This window comes from Rhipicephalus microplus, chromosome 1 (assembly GCF_043290135.1).
Source record: "Rhipicephalus microplus isolate Deutch F79 chromosome 1, USDA_Rmic, whole genome shotgun sequence".
NCBI classification, from domain to species: Eukaryota; Metazoa; Arthropoda; class Arachnida; order Ixodida; family Ixodidae; genus Rhipicephalus; species Rhipicephalus microplus.
This window is the reverse complement of record NC_134700.1, coordinates 242,946,647-242,967,693: the sequence shown is the minus strand read 5'-3', so window position 1 is coordinate 242,967,693 and position 21,047 is coordinate 242,946,647. Positions and strand designations below refer to the sequence as shown.

Genomic DNA, 21,047 nt, shown 5'->3' with positions numbered 1-21,047 from the left:
TGTGCTCTTAGTATGAGCCTATAGGATCTGTAAGCTGTTGTCCCGTTTGTGGGGTCATTTAAGCTCGGTTGAGAGGCGTTGCGAAGCTATAACTCTAAGCAATGCTCATTGCCGACCCTGTTTTCGCAGGTGTAGGAAGAGCTTGCTGGCCCAAATTGGGCGCTTGAACTATGCTGAATGCGCACTGGTGGTGATCACTTGAGTGGCCAAATGTTTGCTTAAAGCATTTCTGAAACAACTTGTTGAGTTGTTAGTATAGCCACCTCAGTGTTCAGTTGTTAGTAACCACTCCTTCGTTCACTATGTCTGCTTCTGTCTCTGTCTTCCTTTTTCTACGTTTTAGTGCACGTGGCTTTCTTTGACTTTAAGTATGTACATACTTGCCCAACCAGCAACACTGTTGAAAGGAAGACCGCCGTCCCGTCAGCCTTTGCACATCGTCGTGCAAGATAAGTTAGCTGTACGAAATGTGAACGCGTATGCGGTGTCGTTGAGGCGTCTCGGGTCGCCGGTGACGTAATCACAAATTGTCGCTCGTCCCCGGAGGCCCTGCGGCTCCGCGAGATGATCGATACTATCGATGGGGAAGAAAACGAAGAAGTACAATAAGAAAGAGATGGCTTGCGTGTTCGGGTCGCCTGAGGCGTATGCATAAGTGACCTTGTGACCACTGCGTTGTGGTCTCACTGGCGGGTGCTAGTATGCAAGCTTCCTCTGGAAAGAGAAACAGCTTAGCGTTGCTCCGGCAAGATTGAGGATGCAGCACATCGAGGGCAAATAACCGAGAATCAGGGTACGTAGCTTATCACTGAAGTTGGCGAAAGAAATGATGACAAGACGCTTTTCGCATTGTTCGTGCCTATCGAGCCGATTCGGGAGCTATCAGTGCAGAAGTATATATGTTCCTCTAGATCAGTTTGGAATAATGACAGCGTCTTCTCTTCTAACTGAGGTTATGCTTCCTTCAACGAATCATTTAGACCAAAAACGAACACGATGTTCGTTCCACTTACATCATCGAGTGATACCTTCACAAACGACGTCCACAATGCCTGTTGTGGCAGGTGAATTTTCGGGTTTGAATCTGTTTTGGCGAATATGTATCGTTTTATAAAACGACCACTTTGCTAACAGGCGCTTTCACTGAAGAGGGAGAGAGAAAAAATACACTTTCTTTGGCTCTGCAGCTGTTCTGCCAAGCGCTGTTCTGCAGAGCGCCTAAATTAAATTTTTGTATTTTATATTGAAAGCGTGCCTGGTTTCTCAAAGCGTTTAACAGCTGTATAGACTTCAGAAATTTTGGCATTCTCAGAACCCATACATGCTGTGTTGGTTTTAGATATACTGTTTATATCACCACACAGTAACAACAAAATATTCGACAAGATAACAACAGTAGAATTTTACCGAACAAATCACTCTCGCGTAATACATAACGAGTCGGTAGAGCACGACATAGCGCTAAGAAATGTACAGCATAACATTTAGCAGTTTGTAAATAACAGGCCTGTCCGAATAATGGGTGTGAATTCGGGTCCAAAGCAACTTTGTAGCTCCCAGGCCCATTACAAAAGTGTTACGGATTCAACGCACAAACTGGAGCTAATCGGTGGTAGCTGAACTCGGGCATCTCGAATTGAATCTGAAGCACTTCAAGAAAAAGAAAAAAAATTGACAACATGCGTAGCCGAAGCTGCTCACGGAGTCCACTATTAAACGTACCTATAGATTTTCGCCCAAGATTTCGAAGATGACGCAGTTCCGGTTAGTTTTTTTCCACGCCTACGCCTTTGGCACCTTTGCGTGGGATGATCAAGACACATATACACAACAAAGTATACAATCAAAATTACGCTCTCAGGAAACGTCGACTGCATGTTCTCTAACACCGACGGCTTGAGTTTCGCCATGATAACATTTGTGTGTGTGTGTGTGTGTGTGCGTGTGTGTGTGCGTGTGTGTGTGCGTGCGTGTGTGTGTGTGTGTGTGTGTGTGTGTGTGTGTGTGTGTGTGTGTGTGTGTGTGTGTGTGTGTGTGTGTGTGTGTGTGTGTGTGTGTGTGTGTGTGTGTGTGTGTGTGTGTGTGTGTGTGTGTGTGTGTGTGTGTAACTGCGGCCGCATGTATACCTAAAACGAACGGGCCACTGCCTCAACCTGGGATAAGGGAGCTTGGTTGCTAATCGGAACCAACGCTCATCATTCAATATTGTGAGCGCGACAAGCGAATGACTCTTCATTCTCTTTAGATATCATCATCACTTGTACATCTCCATCATCTGTAAATATCATCACCAGTGTGATTTAGCTCGAGCCTGGCTGAATAAACCGGTTCCTCACAAGTGGTGGACGGTGCTTTTCGTTTGCCCAAGTCCTCTCGCTCGATCTCGCTGGAGCTCCGCTCGGATCGTCGCATACAACCCCCTGCCATGGCGGCCCAAGAAAACCCTGGCCCATCCAACGTCGCCGTCCTACTGCAGCCACCGACACCCGCTTCGCCCAAAAACATTCGCCTGCGTGATCCACTTGTCTTTTCCGGTCTCCGAGGTGATGATGTAGAAGACTGAATCAAGAACTGCGACCTCGTCAGCGATTTGAACAGGTGGGACAATCCACACAAGTTGCGCAGCGTCCCATTTTACTTGTCCGATGTTGCCAAAAGTTGGTTCTGGAACCACCACCCGGATCTTCCTGACTGGGACACTTTCGAACAGCAACTTCGTCAAATTTTTGGTGCCTCCACAGTTCGCGCTGAGGCAGCGAAGAAGAAGCTCGCTGAACGCACGCAGCTGCCTGGTGAATCTTATAGCCACAGGGACGTCTGCTCTACGGTATTTGAATACATAATTGAAACAAAGCGATTGCCATGTTAATCTGCCTATATATATATATATATATATATATATATATATATATAATTTTAGACCCACCATTACCTCTGTCTCAAATCGCATCTGATAGCCTGCATCGCTCCCTGCTGAGATATACTCCTTTTTCGATTTTCGGCTTTTCCTTCTATACTTTTTTTTCAGCCCAAAATTACGTTTTCTTTGAAAAATCATTAGCCTTTCAGTTAAGATCCTGCCGCCCGGTTCTTGGCCGATCCCCCTTTGTGGGTGTGCGCCAGAGTGTCAAGGATCATCATCATCATCATCATCACCATCATCATCATCATCATCATCATATACCCCTGTCACACGGGCACCCGCGAAGACCGTCTAACTCCCTCGTCCTTACGACAACGAAGATGCGGCCCGTGTCACACGGCCACCCTTACGCAAACGAAGGTAAACGGAGCATTTCGCAAAGGACGTTCAACGATCTCCCTTTGCAGCAAAACGAGGTACTTTCGTCCCCAGCAGTTTAGAGGTCAGAGAAAAATTTCGAGCACTACGTGGCCGCAGTGAAAGAACAATACATTTTGGCAATATTAAACGTTATTTTGTTGTAGTACTCATTCACAACGCCTGCTTGTTTACATATATTTACGCCCGCCAGAGTTCACTTACTCTCAACACCGATGCCCTACACACCATGCCTCACGAGTCGGGCCGGCCGGCGCCAGACGATAAACGTCATTACCCGCGCAATATGGTACCACTTCCTCACGTCGTCCGCTGTGTCACTCATGGCTGAAAAACACAAAATGTACGCTCACGAGGCAAGGAAGCATAAGAATTTTCGTACCGAGCATGTATACCGGCAAGAAAACAACTAAAAGCACAATGTGGCCAGCATCACTAGCAGCATTGCTACATTTAACAAATGCGCTTTTATTTGAAATTATTTTTAATGGTTTGTCAGTCGCATACTTACTTAATAGTGCTTTTTTGTAAAAACCGCATAACGAGAATTCACAAAAAAATCAATAGAGATGAAATTAGAATCCTTTTCCGAAAATCAAACAGCGCCAGCTGAGCCCCCTCGCGGCAACTGTTGCAACCTTGTCGTTGCCGTGTGACACTGCCACAACTCCTTCTCCGTCGAACCCCCTTGGGGAGATTTACGTTGACGGTGTTCAACGGAGTTTGGTGGTGGCCGTGTGACAGGGGTATTACACCTCGTATATTGAGGATGTCCTTGCACTGTGCAAGCGTGTTAACTCCACCATGTCCTAGAACGACCAAATACGCCACGTTAATAAAGGCATCAACACCGTTGCCTTTAACGCCCGCGCCACGTAAAATCCTGCCACCACCCAAGACCATCTGTCAGCGACTGTCAGTGATAACCATCTGTCAGCGACTTGACGAGCTTCAATCTCTTCGCCTCTACTACGATGCCACCAACATTCATTTGCCTGCACCCCTCGACTTGCGTGCACTTATTCGCGACATCGTCCGTGAAGAGCTTCGCGGGCGCTGCTCGTCCTGCGCTGCAGTTACTCTCCCTTTTGCAAAAGATAGCTTGCGAGACCTGATTAAGCAAGAGATCGCGTCCGCATCGCGTTCGACGTGTTCCAACAGTCCCTGCGTGCGCCAGACGCGCACGTACGCCGAAGTCGCCGTGCTCTCTGCCGCACCCACAGTTTCTGTGCCTACCCCAGCAGACCATACGCCTGTGGCTTCGTTGTCACTGTCATTGCGTGCACCGCCTTACTAGCACTTCAGCGTCCTTCTCGGCCAATATGTTACTACTGTGGCTATCGAGGACATATCGTTCGGTTTTGTCGAAGGCGCCAACAGGACGAGCAACGCGGTTACGCTCCTGAAGAACATCGAAGCTTCCCTCCGACCATGAACTACCTATGACCACCCTCCCACTCGTCCTATAACCGTTCACCGTCTCCTACCTACCATATTGACATGCCTGGGAATTCCCGTACGTCTCGCCGCAGGTCACCTTCGACAGGTCGCCGTTGAGTGTCGCCTCTGCGGCGCGCCTCCCATTCCACGAACGCCCACGCGGAAAACTCCCCGATGCAGTTTCAGGAGGGGAAACTACATCCACCGGACAACTAACAATTCCTCCAGAGTGGTAATCGAATTTAATAGTAATGTTTGTAGAAAGTGTACGCGTTGAGGCTCTTGTAAACACTGACACTGCCGTTTCGGTTATTCATGCTGAGTTTTGTTCGCGCCTTCGAAAAGTCACCACGCCTAATGGCGGCCCCCCTCTCCGTGCAGCGACCAACGCTCTCATTCTTCCACTTGCACAGTGTACCGTTCATGTCTGCATAGAAGGCATTCGTCATCACATCATTTTCGCGGTATTTCGTAAGTGCACCCACGTTCTCATTCCGAGGTGGGATTTCTTGTCCTTTGCGTCCGCTTTCATATCTTGTCATCAGCGCCTCCTGCGTCTAAATGCCACTGACTCTTCGCCGCTTGAACACGCTGGACGCATCCGCCATGTCACCACGTCAGATTATGTACTTCGGCAATACATCGAAGAAATTATAAGTGTTAATTGCACCAACATTGTGGATGGTGCCGTACTAATTCTCCCTTACGGCCATACCCTATGTAGGGGCATTGTGATCACACCAGGGCTTATTCGCTTCCTCGATGGGTCTACCTACCTAACCGCCTTAAATCAAACGCCCGATTGTGTACTGCTCCTCTGTGCCTCAGCAGTATCTTGCGCGGTCGACAGTGAGCCTGCTGCGCTTGTTGCTCTTCCGAAACACTACCACAACGATGTCCCAAAGTCACAATCATTGCCATTCAATGCCTCTTCCACACCTGGAAGAGGCATTGAATGGCAGTGATTGTGACTGCCATTCATAAACACTGACTGCTTAAACTTAAGATTTGGTCGCCCTGTTGAATAGACACCATTCTCTATTTGGCGTGAACTCGCCTGTCCTCAGCATGACTACCACCGCTACTCAGAGCAGCCAGACTGACGGCTCTCGTATTGTACATCGTCCATATCGCGTGTCTCAGGCAGAACGCTGCTCATCGAGGAGAACGTCTCAGACATGCCACGACGCAACATGATACGTGCTTCCTGGAGTCCCTGGTCATCCCCAGTTCTTCTAGTTCAAAAGGAAGATGGGACAGTGCGTTTCTGCATCGATTACCGGGCGCTAAACAAAGTAACGCGCAAGAATGTTTATCCTCTCTCTCGGATCGACGTCGCACTGGATTCATTGCAGGACGCCGAGTATTTTTCTAGCCTCAACTTTATGTTAGGCTACTGGCAGATACAAATGTTCGAGTCTGATAAAGGGAAGACCGCCTTTTCAACGCCAGAGGGGCTGTACGAGTTCAATGTGATGCCTTTTGGACTCTGTAATACGCCCGACACCTTTGAACGCATGATAGAGGGTGTATTGCGTGGTTTGAAATGGAAAGCGGGTCTGTGCTATCTCGACGACATAGTAGTGTTTTCATCCACGTTCTCGCAGCATCTACAACGTCTTGACGAAGTCCTCACATGCCTTGCAAAAGCCGGTCTACAGCTTAACGCCAAGAAATGTACCTTTGCTAGCAAGACATGGTTCTCGGCCACCTCGTCAGCAAAGAAAGAATTCGGCCGGTCCCCGAGAAGCTTGTCGCCGTCCTCGATTTTTCTCGTCCACTACGTCAGAAGGACCTGCGCTGCTTTCTTGGGTTACCTTCTTACTTCCGGCGCTTCATACGGCTTCGCGGAACTTGCGTCTCCGCTCCATCAACTTCTCGCAAGGAACGTCACCTTCGTTTGGTCCGAAGACTGCTAAAGCGCTTTCACGGCATTGAACAAGCCCTCACGTCGGATTCGGTACTGTGCCACTTCGATTCGACCACACCCACCATCCTTCACACTGATGCAAGTAGTCATGGTCTAGGTACGGTACTCTTACAACATGGCAAAAACTCACGCGAACGCGTCGTTGCTTACACAAGTCGTGTTCTTACCGCTACAGAAAAGAACTACACTATCACCGAGCAGGAGTGCCTTGCTGTTTGGGCAGTGCAAAGATTCCGACCATATCTTCACGGCCGTCATTTTACCGTCGTTACCGACCATAGCCGTCATTACCGGCCAATGGCGAAAACGACCGACAACTGCTCCGGCTGGCTTAATGCAACATCTTCCTTGTCCCACCTCGCCTTTTGAAGTCGTTGGAATCGACTTGTATGGCCCTCTTCCTTTATCATCCAATGAGAATCGCTGGATCGTCACGGCCGTCGACCACCTTACCCGCTACGCAGAAACAGATTCTATACCATCTGGGACTGCCACTGAGGTCGCCGATTTCGTTCTTCGCCACATCTTTTTGCGCCATGGAGCTCCACGCATTCTCCTGAGCGATCGTGGCAAAGTCTTTCTCTCTTCTATTGTCGGGCAAGTTTTGCGTGCCTCGAACACTGTTCACAAGACCACTTCTAGCTAACACCCGCAGACCAACGGATTGACTGAACACTTTCATCGGACCCTATCTGACATGATCGCCATGTACATTCACCCCAACCACATGAGCAGGGATGCAATTCAACCAAAAAGTGTGCCAGCTTGGGCTAGTTGGTATGGCATGACGATAGTTATAGCGTTTCGTTCTCACGCTATAAGTATCGGCAATGTTACCCTTCGTGAGATTCGCTTATAATACGGATGCTCAACGCACTGCCGGCTTTCCCCCATTTTTTCTCGTCCATGGTCGCTCGCCGAGTTTCGCTCTGGACGTCTCTTTCCTTTCGGCCCCAGCACCCTCGACGGCTCCTTTCTCTGAAGAATTTTTATCTCGTCTCATACACTGCCGTCACCTGGCCCGCGTTAACACCGGCCTCTCTCAAGACACTCTAAAATCTCGCTACGACTCGTCTCGCCGTGTTGTGAGTTTTTTCCTTGGTGACGAAGTTCTTCTATGGACTCCACTGCGCGTCCCCGGCTTATGCGACAAATTCATCAGTCGCTTCATTGGGCCGTACACGGTGGTCGAACGCCCCGCCGCGGTGGTCTAGTGGCTAAGGTACTCGGCTGCTGACCCGCAGGTCGCGGGTTCAAATCCCGGCTGCGGTGGCTGCATTTCCGATGGAGGCGGAAATGTTGCAGGCCCATGTGCTCAGATTTGGGTGCACGTTAAAGAACCCCAGGTGGTCGAAATTTCCGGAGCCCTCCACTACGGTGTCTCTCATAATCATATGGTGGTTTTGGGACGTTAAACCCGACATATCAATCAATCAACGGTGGTCGAATAGACATTTCCTGTCAATTACCGCGTTTCTCCTCTTAGCACTGATCCCCATCATCGTTGCCGAGGGACAGAGATAGTGCACATATCTCGTTTAAAGCCTTATGCGCGACGTATTACATAATACTTTCAGGTGACCAGCCGGCCGCTTTCACTGCGCTGGGGGGTGGGTGGAATTAGTGTGAGCGCGACAAGCAAATGACTCTTCATTCTCTTTAGATATCATCACCAGTGTGATTTAGCTCGAGCCTGGCTCAATAAACCGCTTCCTCACAATATATTTATATGCGAAACATTTCTTAGTGAACCTAAGACATTCTAGCCATTCCTATCTATCTATCTATCTATCTATCTATCTATCTATCTATCTATCTATCTATCTATCTATCTATCTATCTATCTATCTATCTATCTATCTATCTGTCTGTCTGTCTGTCTGTCTGTCTGTCTGTCTGTCTGTCTGTCTGTCTGTCTGTCTGTCTATCTATCTATCTATCTATCTATCTATCTATCTATCTATCTATCTATCTATCTATCTATCTATCTATCTATCTATCTATCTATCTATCTATCTATCTATCTATCTATCTGTCTGTCTGTCTGTCTGTCTGTCTGTCTGTCTGTCTGTCTGTCTGTCTGTCTGTCTGTCTGTCTGTCTGTCTATCTGTCTGTCTATCTATCTATCTATCTATCTATCTATCTATCTATCTATCTATCTATCTATCTATCTATCTATCTATCTATCTATCTATCTATCTATCTATCTATCTATCTATCTATCTATCTATCTATCTGTCTGTCTATCTATCTATCTATCTATCTATCTATCTATCTATCTATCTATCTATCTATCTATCTATCTGTCTGTCTGTCTGTCTGTCTGTCTGTCTGTCTGTCTGTCTGTCTGTCTGTCTGTCTGTCTGTCTGTCTGTCTGTCTGTCTGTCTGTCTGTCTGTCTGTCTGTCTGTCTGTCTGTCTGTCTGTCTATCTATCTATCTATCTATCTATCTATCTATCTATCTATCTATCTATCTATCTATCTATCTATCTATCTATATATCTATCTATCTATCTATCTATCTATCTATCTATCTATCTATCTATCTATCTATCTATCTATCTATCTATCTATCTATCTATCTATCTATCTATCTATCTACTTAGGTCTGGTAGCTCTCGTGATCGGCCTCTTCACTTGGCGTTGTCCAAAATCGGGAGGGCAAGTGGCAAAACAGCCATCTGGACTAGTTGGTTGCGGTTCATTGTGCAAGATAGAAGTGGGCCGTGGTAATTAACATGGACTAGATGAGAGTGCGCTTGTGTTGTTCTTCTCTCCTCCAGTCCGTGCTATGTACTGCGCCCCACCATCTTCCATATAATGAGGTTAAGTAGGTGTGACGAATATGACTGTCTAGCAATGACAAGAATAACATGAATGTTTTGTCACCGTACGTCGTCGCACCCTTTCCTCCAGACACGTATGTGTCGCTCTTGCCTGTTTACCGCGGCATGTGTTATTCGGATCTGCGGCATAGGTGATTGACAGTGTGTGTCTACCCAGGTACGACGAGAACAGATATTGATATTTTAATTTTGAGAGCGTTAAAAAAGCCGACACCGGCAACGTTGAGGTGACTAATGCAAACACAGGATCCCCGCAGAAACTGAAGCCGAGTGTTTTGCGGGGCAGTCAGATATTCAAACACAGAGCCATGCGAACTCTTGAATATCCTTCAGAGAAACACATGCAGGCGTTACGGTTGAGCGTCAATTGTGGTTGCAGTGGTGGCTATTAAGTTTTGAAAACACTACGTATGTACTCGTATGATGCACGCATCATGTAGGGCACATGTCACTTCCAATTGTGTTGGCACCGCTTTTATGGCAGTCTAATAAACATGCTATTTGTATTCCTATGATTCAGCAGTCTATATTAAAGCGTTGCTCGACCACGCACTTGACCGCGTAGGACAACATTTACATGCGATATTGACATCATCGCAACGTAAAGTGCACTTTGTTTAATTAATACTTTCGTCGGTGCTGTAATGCGGATGCTTACCTTACATAAGACTTTAAGCGAGTCCAGAAAAAAAAAACTTGGTATGTTTACATACATATCTGCCAGAAAGATTCATTGTTCTCATGATCATCACAAAAAAGAATACAGACACTAAAAATACGCAGTACAAATAATAGTCTGGCACTACTACACGATGCACCTGCGACGACAAATAATACGGCATTGGCCTCTTCGGTATGTCGGCCTACTATAATAAGAACAATACAGAGTCACGAACACCTGCATACGCCGATTTTCTCTCGAAAAAACACTCACGACTACGGTTTTCTTCGCCAAATGATGAGAGAGAGAAATTTCTTTCCTAATGATGTATTTGAGCCAAATGATTAGATGACTGTCTGGACAAACCGTTTTTCTTGTGAATGTTGGTGATGTCGGAGTGTGATTGCTTCTTCTTACGCATTATTTCTCTTTATATAGCACCGTTTACGCTTGTTTGTATCTTCTTTTTCTTTTTTGTTTCTTGTTTCTCGTTGTAAGGCACCTCTTGCTTGGGCCAATGTATTGTTCTGCTGTATTTCTAAATAAATGAATAAAATGAATAAAATGGACATTTAAATGTCAGTGTAGTCAACGGGCCTGTTAAGTTCGCAGTGTGCACACAGCTTTCCGATCTCCCTCATAACGCTTCGCTCAAGGCTGAAAATTGCATCATGGACTGCTTCGCATGAAACCGATCGCCCCAAGGCCTGGATTCTGCCGAACTTAGCATTTTTGAGAGTGAAAATGCACACCAAAGTGTATGTGTGCCCAGCCTAACGTAGGCACATCAATGAAAAAGTGCGTCATATAGTTGAGGCCTGGCAGACCGATAGTAGTAATAGCGCACACGTAAGCCATGCATGATCAGTGTGCTCATTGGGACGACGGTGAGCAAAATTTTATTGCGTGCATCAGGTTTGAAGGTGCGGAGAGTGCAGACGCCGTTATCAAAACTTCGGTTAGGCCTAGTGACAACCGCGTACTGCAAGTAAACTATTGCTGCGGCTTTCTACGCCCCACATATCGCAACCACCTGAGTAGCGTGCTTGCGAGAAGGCAAGCAGGAACACTAAAATGTCCATGGTAGTTTTTGAAAATGAATCAGTCGAGTGGCATTGTTGTGGGAGCGAAAACCAGCTTGTCCCTGTGCAGCCTTTGTTGAACGTGCCGAAGAACCATGGCCAAGCGATGGGAAGCGCCCAAATCTCATTCGTGAGCACTGAATAAAAGCACCGCCGCGATCACGTAGCACCAGTAGACGCCGATGACGGGGAACAATGTGCGGATGTCGTTTGAGAGTCTACTCACTTGGTGCATACAGTAGCGACAGTGATGGAGAGCGTCAAAGTTAACCCACGTTCTAAGTGTAAATGCGTGCCACCGTTGACAAGGGCGTTGACATGCATTTACTCTTAGGATGAGGGTAGACACCCATACTGGTAGACCCCGTGTCTACCTTCGTAGACAAGGGGGTCGACGAAGGTCTACCAGAATCCCGGTTGGAGCTAGTTGGTACTAATTTATAGCTGAGGAAACATTTGGCAAAAATTCAACGAGGACAGACCTATTGGTTTATCTAAATGTCGGCCAAGCATTTAACTTCTCAGTGCATGGTTTAAGGTGGTTTTTATGACATTCCTTTCTCATTTGTATTGCATCATGTATGCTGATGTCAATGCAAAGCCGCCCTTTTGTGTGACCACTATTGAGCCATGTCATAACCTGCAGCAACCTGCTAATATGCATAACTTGCCACTACGTAAGTACAGTCTTGTAAAGCGCCGCCATCATCAAGTACCTCGCAACAGACGACACTATATCTCAATCTGTGCGGCTCTCCTTCTTTCCTTCAACGTCATCTGTCTCATTGACAAATTGTGCAATATTTGGCAGCCACACAAGGATGGCAAAGAAAAAAAAATATATTTACCAGACGCAGAGATGTACTGTTTGCAGAGATGTACTGTTTGCCAAAAGTAATCACGAACCAATGTGATTACACGAAACACCCGTCCGAGAAACAGAGAAGTGTGTGGCCAGCCCGCATAAACAGGGAGGGCCTCGAGGCACTGAACAACGTTCGTGTATGCGGGCGTCTTTCGATTCGCCCCCATTTTTCGCTAAGTGTATCGCTGCGGAATTGATTAGGGATCACTTATATGTGGCGTTATGAGCTAGACAAATTTTGTCGAAAGGTGACGCATTTATTTGAACACAGCGAACACACCTTGCTTTCCAGGAATACCCGCACACTTTTTTTTTTTTGATGAAACGATCCCCGACTGGTTGCCAAACTTGTTATTGGGTGATGGTTGTATTCAGCAATTGGTGACAAAACCTGTGGCATTTGAGAACCGTAAAATGCGGTCGGTGAAGGACACTGCCTTAGGTGGTTTGTGTGGTGTTGTTTCACCAACCACGTGCGACCCCGTGGTCTCTGAGGCAGCGAAACATAATTTGTCAATAATACCAGATAATTGTAATGTGAACATAAGTAATCAACGGCAGCAGGCCTGCACTAACCGCGCCTTGCACACGAACTCTGCGTTGTCTTACAGGTCTATTTTTCTCTTTGTATGTGGCCCGCGTTGTCCTACAAGTTTGTCAAAGTATGCCCGACAATGTCTTGAAGGATTCTATGTCGCCATAAGCGCAAGAAAAACTGTCAAAACAGGCGATCTACGCCAAACGATTCGCCGCACAAACGTAAACGCTTGTGGTCACTGAGATATATGTGTTCTATGATGGCGTATGCCGATCCGGAACCGGGAAACGGATACTGACGACGCATGTCAATTGTAATACGTATAATAGTATACGCTGTTGCTACTTCACAGGAATACTTTTGTGAGAGCGCAGTGTCTCGCGCAAACTTTACTTCAGTGGGGGCCTCCTAAGCCACTTTGTGGGGTACACGAAACCCATCCTTGGAAGAAAAATAGTCCTAGATATAACACCAGCCTAGCAACTGTGGCATGAAGCGTTCATGTGCAGCAGATTGCACATTTCAGGTTCGATAAAATTGTGAAAAAATAGTGGCGAAGGGACATGTATGGAAGACGTTTCAGCTCCGCTTTCGCTAAACTTGGGGAGGGGCGAAGGATGCAGTGCGCGCCGATGTTTTCCTCAGCAAAATTGTTACTACTTTACTGGCCATCGGCCCTCTAACGTGTCATCACTTCGCGGATGTTTCAAGGAGCGGTGCTTCAAATAGGCGGTTTTGCCGTAGAGATGCCTTGGTATTTGAGCACCTCGGTGAATTTCGTCGGAGGTCCTGACACCGCTGCTGAACGAAACACAATGTTTTAGGCAGTAACGATGAACTTCCAAGTCAAGCTATGCATAGTATGAACCGGGGTCGAGTTGTGGGATTCACCCAATTTTTGTGGTGCATACCCGCTTATGATGCACCGTCACGACGGCATGACAAGCAGATAAGCCGAGACCATGGCAACGACATCACATGCCAAGGAACCAGGACACCATATGGTTCGCCCCTAAAACTTATTCATTCATTCATTCATTCATTCATTCATTCATTCATTCATTCATTCATTCATTTATTGGCGCACACTGTCCCATGACAGCGACCCCTTCTGATTTTTTGTCTGGCTTCACACACAGCACTTTTGCACTATACTGCAGCGGAGTGAACTTGTGTTGCTCCTTCATCATGAGAGATGACTGTAAAGCTTTTGTTGCTGTTTTCTATTACATATGCGCTCGAGCATACTTTTTCCTAAGCTTGTATATCGGAAGAGTAAACATAGCTAGAAATAGGCTCAACGTGGGTACATATCCCACAAGCTAATGACAAGCGGCTGAGTTCGAATAGTTAAGCAATCTTTGCCCGGCAAAAAATCACGGCATTTCCACGAAATGACGAAGTTAATAATGATGAGTGGGCGAAGCAGTGGGATTGTTCGGTGTAACTACACTTCACCCGTGACATTGACCACTACCGCGTGTAAATGAGTGACAAAGAGGTGTACAGTTAAATAGAGCGTTTATTGGTCATAAATGGTATGTTGTGTTGAGCCGTGAATTTCGTTTTGCCTTCAATATTACTGCTTTGTGGTATCGGATCTAAGCTGACGTTGGCGAAGATGAGGTCTGTGCACGCTCCCCTGGTGGTTGTTGGTGGTTTCTAGTCATACGAAATGCATCGCAGCGCATAACGAGACGTCATCTACTGCACAAGCCTGCCGTTGTCTGTGGTCACCATGGCCATACTCTTTATCGTCGTCGTCAACGTCATCCCATAGAGTGAGTGTGCTGTGCCGTGATGGCAGAAAGAGAATGTGTGGTCTGGAACGCGCTTGTTCTTCATCGACATCTGCGTCATGGTCATCGGCATCGAGGGACAATGGCGGCCATGACTCCACTTTGAGGAGCTTCTCCTTTAAAATAAAAAAGCACCTATTTCATGCGGCATATTGTGTCAACTTATGAGTTTCTCTCTTGGGGGAACTGAGGTGGGCGAGCTGTAAACGACGCACACTTGTAAAACTGAGCGTGTACAGTGTGGGCACTTCAGAACTTGTTCGCACTAAACTTTACAAGTATGTCATTCCCAACTAGTTTATGGGTTAAAGCATCATGACTTGGCGATTGCTCATGGAAGAAGTACTATGTCAGGTGAAATGCCTGCTGTTGAGTTTGCAACGTGAAGAACAAATACTACGTGGTCACAGTCTTCTGGCTGATTCCTCAAATGCTTCACAAAGTTTTTGTGGGGTGAGATCGTGCGTGGTTCCATTTTGGAAAAAATTAGGCCGGACAAACATAGCGGAAACCAAATGATAAAAACATTGCATACTACCATCTGATTTATGTACGCGGTATGTACGTACGCATATGCATTCTTCACATGTTCGTAGAAAAAAAAAACAAAGAGGAGGTTCAGGCCTACGTCATGCCTACAGAACTGCGCAGAAAGTTATTTTCTTGCCAATGCCACGCAAGTGAATAGTTCCGTGGTTATCACCCGTTTACTTAATGTAAAAAGCTAACAGTTCACACCCAGTTTCTTCTTGGCCCTGCCAGAAGCCTTAATATATTTGAATACTGGTTTTGCATCACAAGTATAGTGTCAACTTCAGTGAGTAAGTGAATTCACTGCTTTTCCCGGTTCTCGCTGCATGCCTTTTTTACGCGTTCATTCACCCTGCTATAAGGCTCATGCATGACAGTTCAAACTTGAGCGGTGTATACCAATCCCGTTTTACGGCATCCTTGCGTTGGCAACTGCTTCGTCACTCTCCCTCCCCGCACATCCCGGCAAGGTGTTGTGGCGGCCATATGGGTGCCAGGCTTGCTGGTCACATTTTTAAGTGGCGTCCGCATGCGAGAGGACAAATTCTTGTTTAGTAGACACTCGGAGGTGCTATCAGTTTGTTCGTTTGTTTTTTTCTGGCACCAAAGTCAAGCTTTTCGTCGAGCCATGCTGAGCCCACGGAAAAATCCTAGTTATCATGAGGTGGCTAACGCTGTTTTCTTTCCTTTGCTTCATATTGGGCTTTGCTCCCAGGGAATCTGCTCCGGTTCGTCCAAAGTTTAGACAGAGCAAAATAAAAAAAATAAGAAGGAAGGAATGGGAAACATACAATTAGGTTGGCAGGCAAAGCAAGATATCGATAGATACAAATGACAACAAAAACATCTGGCGTTTTACGTCCCTAAACCATAGTGTGTTCATGAGACACGCTGTTATAGAGCGCTCCGGGAATTCCGACCATCTGGTGCTATTTAATGCGCGCTGACATCGCACCGTCCACGGAGCTCTACCATTTCACCTCCACCGAAACTCGAGCGCCGCATCCGGGATCGAATCGGGGATTTCCGGGTCAGCAGCGGAGCGCCATAACCACTGATACACCGTGGTGGACAAGGATACAGTAACGAAAAGCGATGAACACCAGAAAGAAAGAAAAAAGAAAGAGCTAGACAGAAAGATAAAGAAAAATGGGATGTGACCTAATGAGGGAGGGAGCGGAAATAGAGAAAGAGAGAGAAAGGAAAGGAAGAAAAACAGAAAGACAGGAGGCAATAGACAGAGAAGGAAGCAAAAAAAAAATGATTAGCAAACAGAGACAGCAAGAAAAAACTAATACACAAGAACAACGCAGGCTCCCCAAGTTTGCACTCCCGTCGAGCTTGGCAGCACTAGTGCAAAGCTGTCTTAATTTTTTTCATCTTCTTAATTAACACGTTCCTGGTGCGCAGCTGTGATCGCAGAGAAAGCCGGCTGAAAACTGCCGGTTAATTAGAGTATAGAGACTTAAGCTGCTGTGCATGAAAAGTGGACACAAGCTTGTCCACTTAATTATCTTTTAATGCACCGAATGGCAGCAGTTATGATGGATGCCAAACTGGAAGTTGGGATTTAAAGATCGCTATAGGCCGTTACGCGGGGTTTCATGCGCAAACGCCAAACTTTTGCCATATTGCCTGAAAATGCATCAGGCACTGACCACCGTTTTGAACGTTTCGAAAGTCACTGACTTAAACGATGAGACTTGCAATCACAGTGACAGCACTTTTTTCATAATTTAAACGGCATTTTTAAGAGGCACTCAAAACACTCCCAAAACCGGCACGTTGGATGATGACAGGCCAGTTGGCTGCGCGAATGCGTCAGTGATGTACAGTTGGCATGAAAAAAGAAAAAAACGCGAACACGTGGCGTCTGCATTATCTGCTCTTTGGCATTTATGTTAGAGTGGTTTTAGACTGAATGTTAAAAAAAATCTACTATAGCGTCATCGCATCTAGCATCTTTTTATTGTCCCCAATGCCGGAGCATGCACGATGAAAACAGTGGGCCGTGCTGTTCGCCTTTCTTTTCATTGCCCTCCCCATTACGTAGCCTGCAGACGAACCACAGCGGGTGCTTAATATTCCACAGTAAAGGACGACAAGGACGACGCAAGACATCTTTGTGCAGCGCTTTCACGATCAATCAACTAGTCCAACGGCGCACATTGGCAAACTGTTGTAGCTGATACTATAAAAAATGAAATGGTAACTAAGTTGCTCTTTACGCCTTAGAAAAAGGGAAGCGTTACCGTCCTACCCCACGAAGAAAGTTGACGAGTTGCCTTTTTCTTTACCGAAAAATAGTAAGGGACGTTAGGTCCAGCCGTTGCTTCGTGGTCAAAGTGTTATTCAGTGTACCCTCACTGCAGTATACTGTGACTGCGTGTTGGTGTGTGTGCTATCTTTTCCATTCTTTCAATCTCCCTTTTCCCGTTCCCATGTGTAGGGTAGCAAACCGGTTATCCTCGGCTAGTTAACCTCAATGCCTTTCCTTTACATCTCTTCTTTCCATCACTGCAGTAATCCACCATAACAATTTTATAAAACTTACTTACGTTTCACGAAAACGTTCTAGCCGAAAGAATATTTAAGTTCTCTAGGAAAAATATTTACGTTCTCTCTAAGCAAGTTATTGCATCTTATTCACGACGCCATGCTACGATGCCAAGTAGCGAAACGCCTTCTCGTTCGGAAGCTCTCTGGTGATACCGGTTGTTCCAACCTCTACGAAAACCCTACCAAATCGACAGAGGGCTGCACTGGAAAACGTAAGATATGAACTGGCGGATGTATCACACGTATGGTTCCACTTCCACTATTACCGATATACCAAGCCTCGACCGCTATACACGTTAATCTTCCCCGTGTCTCTATAGACTAGCGCGTTCGTCGAATTAGACATCTATTTAAAATATCGGCAGTGCAAAGAAATGCCAGAATGGTAAGGCTCTGCTTAACGACTTTATATTGACATTCGATCCCCGTCTTGGTCTATATTGTTGCGCTGGGACTGCTTTAGTTCGCTGGGCACAGGCTCGCCCACTAATGTTTTACCGAATTGCCTGCTGCGTTCTTACCGCTCACAACTACGTCACATGATAATAAAATCGTTGACATTTTACGTCCCTAAACCACGGTGTATATGATTGTGAAGAAGGCCGTGTAGGAAGGCGAAGGAACTGTGGACCTTTTTTAAAATGCACCCAAGTATAAGTATTCGGGCCTTTCATATTTTGCCTCCATTATAATGCAGCCGCCACGGCGGGTATTTCGCCCCGTGACTTTTGGGACAGCAATGGAGCAATGTAACCACTGCAACAGTGTAGTTCATACATTTTTCGTTTATTTGTATCTCGAGGGTTCATAGGGACACTACATGAGGGATGAGTAACACAAAAAAAGTGAACAACAAGAAGAAAAACGCAGAAGTTCATAGCACGAAGACAAATGGCTTTTTACTGCAGTTTTAAATTGAGAAAACGTGGTTGATATGACGATGTGAGCGGGGAAGTCGTTCCAGTCTTGAGCTGTCTGCTGAAAAAACGATTTCTGGAAGGTCTTTATTCGGATGCATGCGGGATCTACGGCATTAGGATACAATGGCGCGGTGTCGGATCATGCAGCTGGGTTGATGAATGCGTTGCCCGGTGGCAAGAAATGAAAAAAAAAAACTCATAATCGAGGCACAGATGAGAAATGTGAGGGTGAGACGCAAGATGAAGAAGGTCAAGCTGAGATTTAACTGCTGGCACACTTATTGTTAGTCGAGCAATCTGGGATCATCAATCTGAAGCATAGTTTCGGAGGGATTTAAGCGTTTTAGTAATGTTAGCTTGATGAGGATCACAAACAACATTAGCATACTCAAAGTTAGCTCTTACAAGCATTTTACAAGCAACAGATTAGCAGAGGTAGGTGCCGTGGCAAGGCTGAGACGAAGATCACCGAGGAGCAGAATTAGTAATGTTAATAATGCGTAGCGACCTTGTTATATCACAGGAAATTCGAACACGTAAATATTGAATGGTGTTACTGGTTAATTGTATAGAGTGTAAGTGTTTACGTAGTGCTTGCGTCAACAAAAGGTCATCACTAAAGTCTTGATAATATTTAGGGACATTAACCAGTTTTTACACTATTCCTGCAAAGTGCCAACATTTCTCTGCCAAACGGAAGATTGTGAAACGTTGGAGGGTGATATAGCACGTAGTGATCACCGAATGAACTAATATTGGAGTGGATTTCACGTGGCAGGTCGTCAACGTAAGTTAAAAGGAAAAGTAGGGGGCCTAGTGCAGTGCCTTGTAGAATTCCGGAGTGAGCACGAGAGAGGCGATACTTGCTGGAGTTAGCAGCATCAAACTACCGGCGACGAGTTGAGAATGCACGAATACGGTTCAGCATGGAAGGGCCTAAGTTAAGTATTATCAAATGCTTTTTCGATATCGACAAAAAGGCATAAATATTGGAATATCATTATCAATGTGAGAGTGACTTTTATGGTGCAAGAGAGCTAGTTGGGTTTCACAAGAGTGACCTAGACAAAAATGATGTTCATTAGGTGAAAAAAGATTTCTATCAGACAAAAAAAAAAGTTCCAGATTTCATGTACCTTGAGAATCGATGTTATATGGGACGCATCCGGAGTGAAGGGGACGGGGGTGTAATTTTATTAAGCGGTACGTTAGGAAAAGACGCCACATATTCTCAACTGCCGCATATGGTTTATACAACCAGTAGTCTACAGATGCGTAACCATGCCAACAGTAACATGGATATTCCCAACACGAGTAGCGGTAGGCTGATATGTAACGTTCGTGCTTGCGAGACTCGATAGCCCTGGGTATACTGCTCCATAGACCAACTTTAGTGGATGGCACTTAACTACATGTGACGTTAATCCGACGTAACGCCTATATGATATGAGTACATATGTAATGTTCTTAAAATTAAATAGCCAGCACTGCAACCACGATTGACGTTTCATCAACTTTGCTTTTGTATATAGTATCTCTCCGCAGCAGTTTCGAGACCTGGCGTGGCTGTGTAGTAGAATACTCAATTGCCACGCAGAATGACTGCACTCAATTTCAGCTGGCATCCTGATATTTATTTTTCGCATTGTTCGGGTCAACGATGCCGATGTCGGTATTTCTTACCGCACTTTCACGATTAAATTAGCCATGCCTGTTCTCGCCGTTCCTAGGTAAGTATAAATTGTGATTCACTTGTGGCCTATACCAGCATATCGTGGCCCGTAGTACACGGGTGCTAAACGTGTCCAGAAGAGAATGCACAACACCGGCCTAACGGCACACACTTGACAAACATACTCGCAAAAATATTATGCCTTGAAAGCAAGCCTTTGTCACAACTAAAAAAAAAGAAGAGAATATTTGGCGACGTACTCAACGGGATTTCCAGGTCATTTCTCGTTTAATTTTTGAACCCCTCCTACGCTATTATACTAATTTCAATTTACCTCAAGTTGAGGAGGCGACGACGAGAGCACTCAGACCTAGTCGGTGGCTATAGATAAATAAATACATAGATGCGTAGATATACAAACACTCAAAGTGCTTTGCATTTAAGAAATGCTTCGCATTTAAAATATGCAGCTACATGTGTAAATCACTCTTCGCATGCAACGTGGGTTTGGTGGCACAAAAAGCAGAGCGCAGCGTTGTTGTTTTTTAATAGCAAACAAACAATGGCAGTTAGTTCAAAGACGAGAAGCCAGTTAGGTCAAGCCAGAACTATCGTGCCCCCAAGCTCGCTGCTCTTGTAGTGATTTTGTGACGTCATTGATGACGTCAACACTCTTGTGTGGTGATAGTGCGAGGGCCAATGTGACGTCAGAAGGGGGGGGGGCAGTGAGTCGGCATCTTACGGCGCATTCCATGGTGCGCGTGCGCCCCGCAAACTGAAGGTGCAGCAGGTTTGGCGGGGTTGAGTCGCGAGTGCTCTCAATGTAGCGTCCATTGTCGATAGTTGTAGGGGAGCAGAAATAGGCCTGCCATACGGGTGACGGGTAACTGCGTGGCGCTAT

General features: G+C 46.0%; 1 protein-coding gene across 9 annotated transcripts in view; it reads left to right on the top strand.

Annotated features, from left to right (window-relative positions):
* Positions 1-21,047, top strand: part of LOC119184840 (parathyroid hormone/parathyroid hormone-related peptide receptor) — a 288,427-nt gene that overhangs the window by 127,069 nt on the left and 140,311 nt on the right. The window lies entirely within an intron of this gene.